This window comes from Chiloscyllium plagiosum, chromosome 9, assembly GCF_004010195.1.
Source record: "Chiloscyllium plagiosum isolate BGI_BamShark_2017 chromosome 9, ASM401019v2, whole genome shotgun sequence".
Classification (NCBI taxonomy): Eukaryota; Metazoa; Chordata; class Chondrichthyes; order Orectolobiformes; family Hemiscylliidae; genus Chiloscyllium; species Chiloscyllium plagiosum.
The window spans coordinates 88,052,504-88,069,656 of NC_057718.1; the positions used below are offsets into that span (position 1 = coordinate 88,052,504).

The 17,153-nt window shown below is 39.9% G+C and overlaps 1 protein-coding gene across 7 annotated transcripts in view; it reads left to right on the top strand.

Annotated features, from left to right (window-relative positions):
• The window catches only part of LOC122553033 (pleckstrin homology domain-containing family G member 1-like), a 219,984-nt gene that overhangs the window by 133,996 nt on the left and 68,835 nt on the right, over positions 1–17,153 (top strand). Inside the window, exon 1 of one of the 7 annotated variants that reach the window (XM_043696475.1) lies at positions 10,353–10,617. The exons of 5 other annotated variants lie outside the window; for them this stretch is intronic. The gene's annotated coding sequence lies outside the window, so the exon portion shown is untranslated. Of the gene's footprint in view, positions 1–10,352; positions 10,618–15,022; positions 15,113–17,153 lie in introns of those variants that run through there. One more of the 7 variants, XM_043696477.1, reaches the window with a different exon arrangement.

Sequence of the window (17,153 nt, forward strand, 5' to 3'; positions counted from 1 at the left end):
ACTTTGTCATCTTTCCTTTTGATTCAGTTTCCTTTTCATTTGTCCCTCTGTAACGCCAGTAATTATCTGCCCCCACCTTTCTTGGACTCTAACTGGTACAAAGTTCAAACTTGCATAAAGTTGATTTGCAATCTGATAGCCCCAAAGGTACAATTACCAAATGATTGTTGTGCTTATTGTGACCCATAAGGCTGCTTAGCATTCAGTCTGTGGAATTTCAACATTTCATGGGAACAAAGGAAATAGCAGTTTTGATATTTCAGATATTGGGCATGATGTGAATGCCCTGAAAAGTATTGATGTCTGTTTTAGTTGGAGTACATATTGTTGTTTTTAGATGTTGACCATGAGTTGGTGGATACTACTAGAGTTCAAGTGGTTAGTTTGTGGGGAAGATGTAGGAACGTGGATATGAGGAATGTTGAATCAATTGAATGGCAGAGCAGGCATGAACTGAATGGCCTATTCCTATAACTATTGCTATGGTCTTCAAGCCTTGTGCCTGATCACTAATGCACCACTTCCTTTAGTATTAGATTGAACTGTCAGAGGTATCCCTTGTGTATAAGAGGAAAGAAGGGAGATCTCCCAAACTCAGTTGGAGAGTGCCAATTCACAAAGGATGAGAATAGACTTGACCACTCAAGTATCAATTCAAACCTGGACCGGTTACATTGCAAGCCATAGGAATAGTTGCACCATGGAGCCTTGAACAACAAAATGCTGCATTTTGCAAAGGAAGAAACTAGCAGACTACAGGAAGGTTGGAAAACAAATGAAACCTTACAAATCAGCACCCTTCTCAATCCCAAATTCAAAAATGATCTATGACAAACTATGTATTACTTGAAGTGTAGCCTCTGGTGTGCTATAGGAAATCCAAGCTGATTGTTTAAGGACCTTGTTAAATGCCAATGATGTTTTCATTGTCCACCTAAGAAATTGCATGACAATCACACTCATTAGCATTGATTGCTGACAATCATGACCAGATCATCTGTTAATGATATTTGCTCCTCCCTCAACATTTGCCCAGGTGACTGGGGTGAACTCTCTTACCGTTCTTGACGGAGTGCCTCTTATGGTGCCTTTATAAGGCATGCCTAAAAGTGCAGAGGGCCGTAGTTAGAATTATCTCATAGAAACTTATAAAATTCTAACAACAGAACTAGACAAGGTAAGCACAGGAAGGTTGTTCTTGATGACCTGGTGGCTCAGTGGTTAGCTGCCTCACAATGCAAGGCATGGGTTTGATTCCAGCCTTGGGTGACTCTGGGTTTCAGCCAAGTGCTCCAGTTCTTCCCACAGCCCAAAGATGTGCAGACTGGATGGATTGGCCAAGCTCAATTGCCAATTGTGTCCCGGGATGTGCAGGCTAGGTGGACTAGCCATGGGAAATGCAAGATTATGGAGATAGGATTGGGGGCTGGGTCTGCGCTTGATGCTGTGTTGATTTGGCCTCTTCCTGCACTGTACGGATTCAATGACTGGGGAGTCCAGAACCAAGGGTTCACAGTCTAAGGATACAGTGTTAGCTGAGTTGAGAAGAAATTTCTTAATCCTGTGAATTTCTCAGCCACAAAGCAGTTGAGGCCAAAACATTGAATGTTTTCAAGAAGGATATAAATGTAGGTCTTGGGGCTAAAGGGATCAGAGTATGGACAGAAAGTAGGAACAAGGCACTCAGATGATCAGCTGTGATCATACTGAATGGCGAAGCAGGCTCAAAGGGCAGAATGGCCTACTGCTATTCCTTTTTTATGCTTCAATATTAACATTGCATCTTGAGTGATGGCACATCTGAGTGTAGCATTCTTTCTGAAGCGAATTAAGGGTTTAAATCTACTCAAATATAGATTTCAAGAAACTGAACAAAACAAACTCCATTGTTATTGTGCTTCTGTGTTCATCTATGTTATAAAATAGAAATCAGTCCAAAAAGTGGTAATTGTAATAATCAAGATCATACCTTTTTTCCTAAGTGCTCTCATTAAAGAGTACCCATTTTTAGTTTGGTATGTTATATTTTGGTTATCTTTTCAAAATAGATTACTGTTTGTTTAATGTTGTTTTTGTTGCTGTCTGCCCTCACTATTAGATTCAAGATCCATTGATGTCATTTCAAGGAAAGTGGGGTTTGTTTTGGTGAACTGGCCCAATACTTGTCCTTCAGTCAGTTTTACTGAGAGATTTTCTGGTCATTTATCACATCATTTATGATGTTTTGCTCTATCCAAAATTACTGTGTTTCCAACATTGCAGTTGTGACCATACGTGGCCAATCTTTTTTTTAAAAGAAGTGTATGTTGAAATTTCAAAATGGTAAAAGTATAAATAGATAAAAAGTACTGTTTATTGGCAAAGATCTTGTGAATGAAGATGTTGCTTTTGGCTGTAGTTATACTTGTCTAATATCTGTAATCTCACTTCAAAAGATGTACACATCAAATCTTGTTGGCATTCTCCAGAGTAGTTGTTGCTTTCCTAGGTTTGTATGCACAAATCTAAACTTCTATCCATTCCATTTGATAAGACTGATTTGATTGCTTATCATTTAATCATATAACTGCTGTAGTCTCCAAACTCTCCTGAATGAATCTGTATTAGCTAATTACATGCTCACTACTATTCGGGTACATAATTATGTTGAAGAAAACCATGGTTTACTGCTATGATTTTACTCTTAAATGCAATCCTGTATTTTTCACGGCGTAACCAAAGTGCAGTTTTTTTTTCATGCTTCAGTTCTCAAAAGACTTAAATTTCTATTCTGTTGGACTTCTTTTCAGGTCATTCCAATTGGTTGCAAAACATTTAAGTTTATTTTTGTTGCAGTTTAATTGTTATTTGGAAATGGAAAAATCAAATTGTGCACAACAAGGTGCTGCAAATAGCTACGTGATGGTGATCTGTTCAGGGATGAAAATCCAGGGATATCTCTGCTCTCTTTGTTTGAAATAATACCAGTATCCTGCTCCTAGAAATAGTTCAAGGAACAACTAATTGCAGCTGACTCACTGGGGCTTTGGCTGATGTCAGTTTGCCCCTAGACATATATAGTTCCTTTTGAATAATAAAAATCACCTTGCTGATAACTAATAACCACAACTAGCTTTAACCAGTACTACAAAAATGAAGTGAAATATAGGAGTGTCTTCTTTATTACATTTTTAAAGGTGCTGGTAGACGTTTAAGTTGCTATTCATTTCTTTCAAGGCTGTTCAAATGTTCCATTTAGTTCTTGACTGATTTCTACCTTCACTCCTATTATTCACCTTTTATAACTAATATCCCTTACTTCAGTTTTGTTAAAAAGGTTGCTATTAGTGTCATCATCTATATCAATAGACAATAGGTGCAGGAGTAGGCCATTCGGCCCTTCGAGCCAGCACCACCATTCATTATGATCATGGCTGATCGTCCACAATCAGTATCCTGTTCCTGCCTTATCCCCATAGCCCTTGATCCCACTATCTCTAAGAACTCTATCATCTCTTTTTTGAAAGTATCCAGAGACTTGGACTCCACTGCCGTCAGAGCATTCCATACATCCACCACTCTCTGGGTGAGAGTATGGAGTTGAAGAGCAGAACAATTTTGGATCTCTGAAGGAATGTTTGGTGGTTCACAATGTTCCTGTAGCTGTGTCATTTGATTAATGCAAACTTTATCAGTTATTAACATGAAATAAATGTACCTTGCTAACTGAAACTTCTGATTTGGCCAGCAAGTTGTTTTCCTCTACTACGCCATATTAAGTGAGTCCTGCTTAATTTTAGTGTTCAAGTGCAGAGTCCCACATAAAAGATTAATACGTATAATTAATTGGGGTAGTGTATTGAGATGGATGGAAAATTGGTTAGCAAGCAAGGATTATTATTAATAATATTATTCAGAAGAGATCTGCCAGGATGTAGCTGTGAATGGAGGGTTTGAATTGCAAGGAATAGCTGAATAGGCTGGTACTTTACTCACTGGAGCATAGGAGGTTGAAGGGTGACCTTAGTTTTTAAAATCGGGTGTAGATGAGGTGTATGGCAGGTGACTTTTCCTTAGGGTGAGGGATTTCAAGACTAAGCATATTTTTAGGATGAGATGAAGATTTTAAATGCCATGAGGGGCAAACTTTTTTTAATGGTTCATGAGTGGAATGAACTTGTAGAGGAAGTGGTGGATGCAGGTGCAGTTACAATGTTTAAAAGACATTTGAATAGGTACACGAATAAATATTTGGAGGGATATGGGCCAAGTGCAGGTAGAGGGGGGACTAGTTTTAGTTTGGAATTATGGTTGACATGGATTTGTTGGACCGAAGGGTTTGTTTCTGTGCTAAATGACTCTTGAGTATTCCCTATACTTGGAAATGCCAGCAACCCTCACTGTAAGACAAAGCTCCAACAATGTTGGAGCTGACACATCCCCATGAAACAAAAATATATCAGTCTTAGTCTTAACTTTCAGTTGGTTTTGCAGCATCCACAACTTGTTTAATGAATCTATATTTTCACTGTGTGGGAACATGCCTTTTTCTGACTTCAAGATAATTGCATAAATATTTACTTTTTGGTGATTTAAATTTGTAATTGTGTACGTTAACTTTTATCATCTTGATCTTGTGTGGTCACAGAAGCTCCCCACCTTTAAAAGAAACTTTTATATTTTGTGAAAAGTGGGCAAGTCCCAAGGGACTTCAGCTATCAAGTATAAATAGTAGCTGGAAGTCACTCAGATAAAATGGTAATAAGTCACCCTGTCTTTGATCATGGAGTTTCTGCAGACGTGAGGTGATGCAGTAAACCTCTTGAGTTCCTTCCTTTTTCAATCTTCTGTTACCGTCTAGCTGGCCACACTAGTGACTGGTCATGATGTTCACAATGCCTGCTTAAACAAAAACGTCACCTTTCAGGCCTCATTTTCTCTCCCTGCAGTAAAGTAACCCCCCTTTACTGCATTGAGAAACAAGAAGCATTGTCTGCAGTGACAGGTTAAACTAGTCCCCTAGGCAGCTCTCTGCTGACTCATGTTTAGGAGTCATAATTTGGTTATTATTTTGTGATCCTGGTCCAATACTTTGAAATACTGAATGTTTGTTCTTTTTTTTCTCCTATCTGATTGTTGTCTTGAGTGGAAATTTCTCTCCCTCACACGGCGTGAGTCATGGTGCATATGGTGACAAAATGGTGAGAATGGAAAAATTCTGGATGTGGATGAATAGCTGAGGTCTTTTCTTTGCCCCCAAAGTAGGGGAGTTCAAAACTAGAGAGCATAGGTTTACTGTGAGAGGGGAAGGATTTAAAAGGGACCTAAGGGGCAACTTTTTCCATGCAGAGGGTGATGCATGTATGGAATGTGCTGCGAGAGGAGGCTGGTACAATTACAACATTAAAAAAGGCATCTGGATGGGTATATGAATAGGAAGGGTTTAGAGGGGTATGGGCCAAATGCTGGCAAATGGGATCAGGTTAATTTAGGATATCTGGTCAGCATGGATGAGTTAGACCAAAGGGCCTGTTTCCATGCTGCACAACTCTGACTTTGACCTTCATTTTAAAAATGTTCTTTTTCTCTTGAATAGTGACATCAGGATCTTGGCCTTGAATGGTGGCTACTTTATTTCATGTATTTGCACATCATTAAAATCCCAACAACCATTGTTTACATCCCAATAGCAATTCTCTTGGCCTCCTTTTTAAAAAGAAAACTAGATGTAAGTTCCCAAAGGTCAAGACTGGTATTTTCAGATCACCAAGTATCTGTCCTGGCCATCCTGACACTGCTGTTAATGTACAACACTCCTCCATGCTCTAAGGTTCATCATCCTCCTTGACCTTTCAGCCACGTGACTCCACATCAGGCAACCACATTATGATGTTTACTATTGGAACATCTCAGCCATGACTTCAGTTCTTGAATGTTACTTTGGAGCTGTTGAATGCCTAGGACGTGCAAGATTTTGCCAGTCACTTTTTGTGTGCAGGGACAGCCGTGAATTTCTTGGGTCTACACAGTATGCTTTAGTGCTGACATAGACATTCATCCAAGAGCTCTTAGCTTGCTTTCTTGTTCCTCATTGAGTTACAGGCTGCAAGCCTTTGTATGGATTTTATTGCTTTCTTTTTAATAATGCTTTGGGTCTTGAGTGCTCAGTTGCAGGCACCTCTGCAGTTTGCTTCTCCGAGCTAAAAAGCCAATCGGCTTGTGACAGGTGGAATGAGACACCAAAGAGTCAATGTGTCAGTCAGACAGTATGGCACTTTGAATTAAATGTAGCAGTGCTACAGCAGCTTATGTGGCAAACATGCTACATGAGTTTGAAGCAAGTGATTTTTGAAAGTTAATGGGGAAGGAGCCCTTGAAATGAAAGGGGTCTATCATAGATAGTTGAGGGCCTCATTTGATTACACAATGGTTGGTCCTCCTATCTGAATTACAGGTTGGTCAGTTGGGGGCTGCCATGTACCAAAAGGATTAGTCATTTGGGAGGATGATGGTGAGAGGCGTTGAATGGACATCGTACATATACTTATGAGAGCTGTAGTCCATCAGCCTTGTAACCTGTCCAGTAGTAAAGTGATGGGTACTGGCCTTTTTGGAGTGTGAGAAAGAAGAGAGGAGGTAGTGGCATTTACCCTTGAACATTAGTCAGCAGTGCTGCAAGGTCAAATGATCTATCTATATATTTAGACTCTGCATGGGTCAGTGCTGAATTATTTCTGACTAGGCTGGCTGGTCTGTTGGCATGCTGGTAGTGGTGTATATTTAATTCTGTCTTCCCATCTTTGCCTCTAGCTTTGGTCATGCAAACTTTTATTAATATAGAAACATTTAGCAAACTGCAGGAAAATGATATTAATTTGGGTAGAAACAGGGAATTAAACGCTGAAGAATTCTCTTGACAACTGGAGCTGTCTGAGAAATGGGAGGCCTTCATTCAATCTTATCAGTTGGTTGTGATATTTATTTCTGCAACTTTTTTGGTATTCAGTTTGGAGATATGATCATGGTTGGTGAAGCTGATTCTTGTGGCTTGGCAAGTCGTAGTGGAGGATATATGTCTGCTGATTTGGTGGAGGACTGCTTTCAGAAACTAGATAGTTTCTATCTAGCCCATTCCCCTCCTGCCATCAGGCAATAAGTGGTTATAATATCTAGAATCTGTGCATCAGAAATCACACTTTTCATTGTGTGGGTTTTACACAGCATGCACAAGCCAAGGGCCAAAGCACAACATGGAAAGAACATGTCCACATTATCGTCCTGCATGCCCTACTGAATTTATTGTTGACTATCTTCTATTTATTAATTTAAAAATAACACAAGACCAGGTCATAGTCCAAAAGGTTTATTTGGAAGCACTAGCTTTCAAAGTGTGTTTCTTCTTCAGATGATTGACCACCTGATGAAGAAGCAGCGCTTCGAAAGCTAGTGCTACCAAATAAACCTGTTGGACTATAACCTGGTGTTGAAAAATGTGTTGCTGGAAAAGCGCAGCAGGTCAGGCAGCATCCAAGGAGCAGGAGAATCGACGTTAAGGGCTCATGCCCGAAATGTCGATTCTCCTGCTGCTTGGATGCTGCCTGACCTGCTGCGCTTTTCCAGCAACACATTTTTCAGCTCTGATCTCCAGCATCTGCAGTCCTCATTTTCTCCTAAAAACCTGGTGTGTGTTTTAACTTTGTCCACCCCCAGTCCAACACCAGTTCCTCCAAATCATGATTTCTATTTAGGAATCTTAGTTTTGGACTTTGCTATAAGTGAAAACATCTTTCCCTATAATCATCCTCTAATTGTAAAGATGATTACCCAGCTTGTTTTGATTTTTAATTCACATGCATGTCCCCCCAAGCTGTTTTCTTTGGTTAATTTTACTTTCATGAAAAGACAATACATTTTAGTTGTGGCCTGTTTTTCCTATTGGTTCATATTCCATAAAACTTCATTTCACCATGATCTGACTTTAACTGTACATTATTAAACATTGGGCAGATGGAAATGGGGTCTGCTGGAGAGGGAGGTATGATGGTGTTTTATTTTTAACATCTCTCATTTAAAAATTTCTTTTACTGACCCAGATAAAAGGAGCAATGAAAATGTTCCAGCAAATTCATTCATTCCCTGTTCATTTTGATAAATGGTCAAATGTGACAGCATGACACATTTGAAGACGGTGGATGGGGCGGGGGTGGGGGGGGGTGACCACAAAATAAGAGTGCCTAACAGCAGATGTTTCAGATGCTCGGGAATACTGTGAAAACTTCTTGTGAAAGTCTTTTCTCATTTCCTTGACACACAATCACTACTTCCACTTTTCTTTTGCTCGCTAGCTCACACTCCCAATAGTACTTTGTCCTTGTTTCCACATCCATTTTTTAAGATGTTTCAAACTTCTAACTGGAACACAGTCCACAAATGAATATACAGAATCCAAACAGATTTGATTCAGGGTTAAAGGTAAGAGAAACTTGCACCTCTGATTTTATTTTAGTCCTGACTTAATGGCATTTGCTCACTTTTAACTTGTAATTTCTTTACATCTTTGGATTGATCTTGTCCACTTGATCAGTGGAATCCAGCACCTTAACCATTTAAAATCCTTTTCCTTTCTCTCCACCTCTGTACCTACTTGCTTTATTTGGCTGTCCTTGCAGATAACCCATCCTTTCCCACCAAAGTACTCACTCTGTTTTTGTCGTCTTTTCCCTGCATATGCCTCCTTGCTTCTCTTCCCTCCCTGATTTCTCTTTCTATGCATGCTGTCAAATTTTTCTCCTCTCATTACTACTACCAGTCAACCTTCATTTCAATTTTCTTTGACTATTTTGTGGTTCTGCATATGTCACTTCACAAATCCAGTTGTTAGTACTTTGCAAATGTATAATCAGTAACAGCCAGTGTGTAGCAAAATTCTGAAAAGGAATGGTGGGTCTAAGTCTCATTCATTGTGGCTTGTGCATCTACAAATTTTTGTTTTAACCTATTCAACAAATCTTGAGGTCAGATAATTATTGCTTTTTGTATCCCCTGTGTGTTCATGACTGGGAGGTAGGAATCTGTTCTCTTCCCCTTTCTCATTATCTTTCCTTTTTTTTATCTTTCCCATCTGCCTCATTCAGTCCCACTGGTAGGAGTGAGTCTCATTGCCATTCCCACTTCTGAATCAGAGTTTGAAAACTACTCCAGAGCTCCAGCTTTGACTTCTGCATTGACGTCTTATCGTTGGCTCTAGAGTTCGCTCTCTTATTCTCTCACTCTGTCCCCTCTGGCAGGTTTACCTGATCTGTGCTAGATATAACTGCTTGATAAGTTTTGTGGTATGATTGTAGGTAACCTCTAGGTCCCATCTTCCAATGCTTGAGAGCTATGGACAGTGTTGGTGAGTTGGCTCAGAATGAACTAACTGGGAAGTTGTCCCTTTCTCTGCAACAGTAATTTCATACCATCAACTCCAACAAGAAAAGATCCACTTTTCTGGAGTACCTTTCAAAACCTCAACACATCACAATGTTCCACAGCCAGTGAAATACATTTTGTAGTCACTGTAATGATGAAAATGGTACACGATTTCCACATGGCATCACATATACAAAGATAAATAATCCAGTCAAACACTCCTGATGTTGATCGAGGCATAAATATTAATCAGAGTCTAGAGTGTGGTGCTGGAAAAGCACAGTAGGTCAAACAGCATCCGAGGAGCAGGAGAATCGATGTTTCAGGCATAAGCCCTTCATCAGGAATGGCTCATCAGGGCTTATTTCTGTGCTTTTTCAGCACCACACTCTCAACTCTGATGTCCAGCATCTGCAGTCCTCACTTTCTCTTAATAAATATTGATCAAAACATCAGGGAAATTAAAGACTTTGTGGCTCTTGCAAATGTTGCCATCGGATCTTTTATAGGCATTTAGAAGGGCTGGAAACTACTGTTTTGTTGTCTTGCCTAAAAATGGTACTTCCAGTCCAACACTCCTTCACTTCCACACTGGAGCATTTTGAATTGGACTGGACCAATTATTTCTGACTTGAACAAAGTGCTACTAATCAAAACATGGCTAATAACTGAATAGTCAAGAATTGCAAATGAAGTAATAAATGTGGACACAGATTTTTCTTTAACTCAATGTCTGTAGAAAGTAGAAGAAATGGCAATGAGAAACATTTTTAGATGTTCAGGGCTCTTTAAATGCTCTTGTGGTGAATGTGTCCTGAATAGAAATGCTGCCCTGCAGTGCTGGCAAACTGCCACCTTGTGAAATCAGCAAAAAGTGGAGCCTCCTGTCTAAATTTTAATGTAGCTGATGGCTCATCTCGGCTGATCGTTAATCTTCTGACTGGTGCCAAGAGTTAGCTGCGGGTCAACTATGAGTGAGGACTGCATTCAGCACTGCTGCACATTGCGATGTGCACCTTTTCTGCACAGACTCAGATGAAGAAAACCCTCATTGGCTTGGGTTGATCAGTGTTACTGCACTGGGTGAGGAGATTCCATGAAGGGTTTTTGCTTTTCTGTTTTTCTTGGAGTGAAAATTGAAGATGTGCTAATGAACTGTAATCGCAAAGAAATCTTGAAGTCTAAGCAATGCAGACTTAAATCATTGCAGGGAGGCCAGCCCACTGGGTAAGTTGTCGTGCGTGTGTGTGTGTGTGTCTGTTTTGTGCTTTTTTTAATCATTTGTTTTGAGCAGATGAACATGATCTCTAATCTGATTTCCTTTTAAAGGTTTGCAGTGAGCTGTCAAGTGGCAGCAGCTGCCCTGAGCTTCCACCCACCCTGAATAATTGCCCCTTATTTTAGGGTTATTATCCAGCTGATGAATGGCTTGCTGCATGGCTGAATGTTTAAGAGGTATAATGCAAAGGAGCTGGATTATAGGAGGTTTGTTTTTTTTTGTGAGACACATCCGTAATTTGAAGGAGCAATTTTTGTCTGGAGCATAATACAAAAAGCGGTACAAGCAGTCATTTAGGCATAAAGCCAGATAATCAGGGTTTATCTGAGAGCTGTTTACCTTGTAAGTATGAATGTGACCATCTAACTAGATGGCCTTCTTGACTTGGACTCTATTCTGGACTTTGTTTCTAGTTGTCAATTTTCCCCAATTGTAGATAGAAATCATCTTAACTGTTGAAGCCATGTTGTGATGCGACATTTCCATTAACCCAAATTTAACTTTCTTCCCTAATGGAGAACCTCTTTCCGCATTCCAGGCAAATCAAATGCTATGCTTCCATGGGGAAAGCGCTCAATATTTTCACGTGCTCTCTAATTTTCATTCTTTTTGGAGAAATTTTCTTTTGATTTATAAATTACTTTACTTTAATTCACATTGTTGAGGAAGTGCCCAGGTTACAAACCATTGGCTTATTGTAAAAATCACAACTTCCTGACTGAGGAAAGGGGGGGGGGGTGCTGAGCAAGACGCTCACCCATGTTTATCTAGCTTGCAAACTGGATGGTTACAAGGATGGATCAAAGCAGAAAGTTACCAGTATTTAAGCATGCTCTCCCTCTAGTCTACTCTTTCACCCAATCTCAATCCTTTGTATCAGACACCACCGTGTGACTGCAGTATGTTCAGCTTTGCATCCCAAGTCTGGAAATTTGCTGCTCACTCTGTCAATGCATTTCAAGTCTGACTGACAATACCTGATTTCAATCTATGTTCATCTGTTCACTTACTGCTTATATGGTATCATCTGACACTCAGGACAAGTTACTTGAAGAAAACAGTACAAGGTTTCATCCTTAATTCGTGAACACTCTGTCCTATTGTAGTATTCAAGTGCCTTGACTAATCGGCTCCAGAACAGGTTTCTTGCAAAGGCATGCACTCTGTGTGAGAACTGCATTTTAAGGGGGTATGAACTTGAACCTTTAAAGACTGTTGGGAAAGCAGGCTATGTGAGGGTATTTCGCATCATACATTGTCAAAGATTAATTTAATGGGATTGGTCGTCATCTGTTTGACCAAGCCCTTTGTTAGCCTGTAAATACACTTTTTGGAAGGTGTATTTACGGGGTGCCATATCTGGCTCAGTGGGAAGCACTCTTGTCTCTGTATCAAAAATGTTTTGGATTCAAATCCCACTTTTGGAGACTTAAAATGTTCTAATAGAATTTTTATAGAAGTGACTCGACGGTTTGTGCTTCAATAATGTGAGGGATCGTCCAACTGATTTGTTAATATCCCTGATCACTATTAAATTTATGGCCTGGCTCTCCAAATTTGTTTGTGACACAGAGGGTCACCAGATCTCATTTAAAACCTCTGACTCCTTCAAGGGATTAAAATTCTTCACTTTTTTTCAATGGTTTGGTTTCAGAACTCTGTCACAAATCTCTGACTTGGATTGCCTGAATAACTGCTAACATCTCGGTAGTTCAATTCCTTTTCTTTCCTGAGACAGGACTTGCAGGGAGCTCTCAAACTACTCCCAAGCATCTAATTACTAACACAATTGTAGGTTTTATCAAACAGCTAGCTTCACCTTCTGCTGCTGAATTTCTCCAATGTTTCTCAGTTACATTTCAAGCAAATACAACTTGTGGGCTTGCTTCATCCCACAATTCACTGTTGTGAGCTATCAAGGATTCCCACGGATTTATTTTCAGCCCAGCTTTTTCCAAGGCATGGAGTTGCCACTTCCCGCACCTCTCCTCAGCTTTAACTGCCTAAAATCTGTTAGTAGCAGCGCTTTGTTTCAGCATTCTCCCAGCTCCAACTGGAAGCAACTACTATTTCCCAGCAAACACACCGGATATATATTGAAACCAGTGAACCACCAATGCTTTGTGCTTTCCTTAACCTGACCTTTTGGGGTTTACTATCCCCAATTTCTAATAACTACTTCGATAAAAGTCAGCTTTACAACCTTTTCAGGGTTTACGGAATACTCTTTAAACTATTTTGGCTAATTTTCTATTCTGATTCTACCACTTTAGGGCAGTGTAGTAGACATGGTCTATATGGACTTCAGTAAGGCATTCGACAAAGTTTCCCATGGGAGACTGCTTAGCAAGGTTAGAGCTCGTGGAATACAGGGAGAAGTAGCCATTTGGATACAGAGCTGGCTCAAAGGTAGAAGACAGAGGGTGGTGGTGGAAGGTTGTTTTTCAGACTGGAGGCCTGTGACCAGTGGAGTGCCAAGGATCGGTGCAGAGCCCACTGCTTTTCGTCATTTATGTAAATGATTTGGATGCGAGCATAAGAGGTACAGTTAGTAAGTTTGCAGATGACACCAAAATTGGAAGTGGAGTGGACAGCAAAGCAGGTTACCTCTAATTGTAACAGGATCTTGATCAGATATGTGCCAATGGGCTGAGAAGGGGCATATGGAGTTTAATTCAGATAAATGCGAGGAACTGCATTTGGGAAAGCAAATTTTTTTTCCCTATTTGGTTCCATAATCTATATTCCAGGAAACTGCCAGCACAAACATTCTTTGAAACACCCCTTTTATACCATTTTTGCCAATTGGATTGCCTTAGTCCATGTGTAGATTAAAAGCCCCTATTAGTATAAATTGACATTGTGATAAGCACTTTACTCAACTGTCAGCAGGGCCTAAAAATTGCTGGTGGGAGCAGTTAACTGACTCTTGTTGTTCCCAATATCTATTATTACTGGCTTTATGTTTCATGATTATCTGATTCAAATTTTAATCACTAATGACCTTATTCTTGATTATTGGGGCTACCCCATCTCTTTGCCAATCTGTCTGTGTTTTTCTGAAAAGTGTACCTCTAAATTTATTGCCTAATCTTGGTCACTTTTTGAAGCTATGTCTTTGTAATGATGAATCTAAACACTTCCTATATGATCATGCTTTATAAATTCCTATCTTAGAAGTTATTTTGATCTGTGAGAAAGAGATCCCAGCATTCATAGTGGTAACAAAATCCCAATTAGAACTACAGGACCTACTATGTTGATGGAGGGTTTTCACATCTGCAGTGAATACTAGAACAACTATTTCCATAGCAGTAAGGTAATGCTTAAATTTCTCCATTTGCTCTTTTTTGGCTCCCTGGCTGTGGAGATGCAACTTAAAAAAAAATGTAATTGTTCATTATGGGCAATTGTGATTAGACATGGTTAATTCCATGGTCATCATTTGTCTGCATTCTGCTTTAGGAAGTCAGTCAGGTATTCCTCTCCTGATTGCAGATTGACAAGTGCCCAGGAACTATCTATTACCATTGTTAGTTCTGTGGAAAATATAGGCCATTAGTATCTTGGTCACACTGTAACATATTTGTTCGTTAGTGATTTAAAGTACCTATTTGGAGCTGTCCTTCAGATGACTTACAAATGTTACGAATTAGTATCCCCAGAAACCTGTTCGAGTGAAATTAATTCAGGCAGGGATCGAAACACAGTTCGAAATACCACTCTACCTCACCCTCCCCGAAAACTAAAGGGAACTGTTGAAGGGGAGAGGGCAAATATAAATATTCTCTCAGAACCCACTACCCTTAACCATGCGAATTGCACGCTCCTTGTTCTCCAGCATTGCAAGAAAAATACAGGACTTGAAATAATCTCCGTGTTCCCACTCACGAAACAAAAATATTCTGGTACGTAAGAGTTAAGTGTTTTTTTTGAAACCAAAAAAAATGAACACAACGCCATTCTTCCTGATTGAACCACAGGGGAGGGATGCCTCCTGATTAAATTCACTGCTTCCTTGGTAAGTACAGAGCTGAAAGCGTTTTCTCCTCCTATTGCACGCACAAAGCTGCGGAGGATCTGAAAAACTCCAGAACGTGACCCTCTGTTCCATCCCAAACAGCATCTGACTGCTGCAGCAATGTCGACCTATTCCTGTCACCACAGCAACGGCTGCATCACAACTTAAACCAGTCTGATGTCCTGCAGTCTGCTGAACAAAGACCCCAGATCCAATGGTGGGTTTTTTGTTCGGAAGCGGATCAGAGCAGGCTGCTGATTGGCGCTCACGCTTGATTGAAAGCATCATGTGGATTAAGCGAGAGAGAGGGAACTCTCCAGTGAACTGATGATCATTGTTGACTAAGATTTTATTTGCTTTTAAAAGTTGCAGTGCGTTTTTGAGGAGCACTGAGCCAGATTTCTGCAGAGCCTGGAGTCTGAGTGAGTATGCCAGTTTAATAACTGTGGTGACGAACCGTACTCACTGAAGTGATACCAGACATGCAGGCCTCCCAGCGATAGATGTCAAGGCAGAGAAGCTCAATAGTGAATGTACCTTATTGTTTTTTGTTTGCAATAGTTCTGTGGTTCAGTATGTCTCAACAAACTGAATTATATAATTTTGTATTGGAGGCCATTCAGTCCATCATCCTTGTTCCAATTCTTCAAAAGTTCTATCCAATTGCATCCACTCCATGCTCCTCACTCTTCGTTGCCAGCAGAAGTTTTCCTCAAGATATCTATTCAGTCATCTTTTTTGTTCTGTACAGATTTAAGACACTTTTTGCCCTTCCTGGAAGTGGATTCTAATTTTTTTTTTAAAATCCCAACTCCCCCGGCCAATTGTTTTACATCTATGACTCTCCTGTCCATGGATTTGCTTGCTCACTAATTGCCATAACATATTGTTAACTGTTTTGGCCCTCCTTGTTGCTTTAATAAATCATATATGGAAGTTTTCAAAATCTGGAAGAATAATGTTTCTGAAATCCTTGCTACTGGCTTTTAGTAAGCCTCCCTGTAACTTGTTTTCATCCGAGTGCAGTGAAAGTGAGGGGATTTCTGATCAGCTGAGTGCACTGCTAATAATTAGTGAGATGTCCTTGGGTAAGCTTTAAAGGTTGAAAAACTGAGCACTGCCTTCTCATTTTTAAGGGGAGAAAGCATATATGTAAGGGAAGGGCTCTTGTGCAGTGGTATCTTTGGAGTGGGAGGCCTGGGTTCAAGTCTTAACTTGCTCCAGAGATATGTAATATACCACTGAATAGGTTGAGAAAATACTTAGTGAGGCAGCAAGGATTCAGGTACTAATCTCCTCCCTCCTCCCAGAATGTTAGCATCGGAATCTATAACAATTACCGTTACTATTTAAAAACAGACATTTTTACCATACAAAAGTAACCAGTTTCTATGATGCTGTCTGATTAAACGAGCACATGCTTTTTGTAGGGAATTAACTATACTCTCTCCCTTGGCTAATTAGTCATATTTGTGCCTCTGAATCAGATGATTGTGGATTGAAATGCCACTCCATGTTTATTATAAAATTTTAGATCGGTACTCCAGTGCAGACTGCTGCTTTGTTGGAAGTGCGATGTCCCAGATGAGTCACTAAATAGAGTCCTATCTCCCCACTTGGGGCTGAAGATTTTATTTTGAAAAGAGCAACTGGAGTTCTCCCTGGCATTCTGGCCAGAGCTCATCCCTCAACCAAAATCTCAACTGAAAGATCATTATTGCATAGTTTTTGGGAGCTTGCTGTATGTAAATTGGCTGTCATATTTCCTTATTTCACAAAAGTGACTTCTGATATCCTAAAGTCATAAAAGATGGCAACAAAAATAAATCTTTAAGGTCGGAGTACAAATAAAGCCAAGGAGGGGGTGGGTAAGCCTTTGAGTTCTGAATGTTATCGATTGTATTGTTAGTCATTTGATCATAAAACTTTTATTGTGCAACTTGAACTTCTGAAGATCATTTAAGGGCAAGATGAAGTGCTTCTCTGCAATTCATGTAAACTATAAGAATCACATTTTTCGATCAGAAAATATCTGTGCAAGCTTTTGAAGTTGATCCTCTACCTGATTTCTGCTGTACCTTCTATTCAGCTGGGACTGCACTGCAGTGTTGTGTTAGTGTCTGCATTGCGGGGCTCTTCAGTACACTCTGACACTGATAATGATCTGAAGAGTTTGAGAAATGAGACTGCTCATGCAGTCATATATTAATACAGCATGGAAACACATCTTTCGGTCTAACTCATCAAAGCCAACCAGATATCCCAATCTTACTTAGTTGCATTTGGTCCATATCCCCCTCAACCCTTCCTATTCACAAATCTATCCAGCTACCTTTAAATGTTGTAATAGTACCCACCACCATGCTTTGTGTGAAAAAATTACTCCTCCGGTCCTTTTTTTTCTTAAATCTATCTCATCTAAAACCTATGCCTTCTAGTTTTGGACTTTCTTTTCTCTACCCT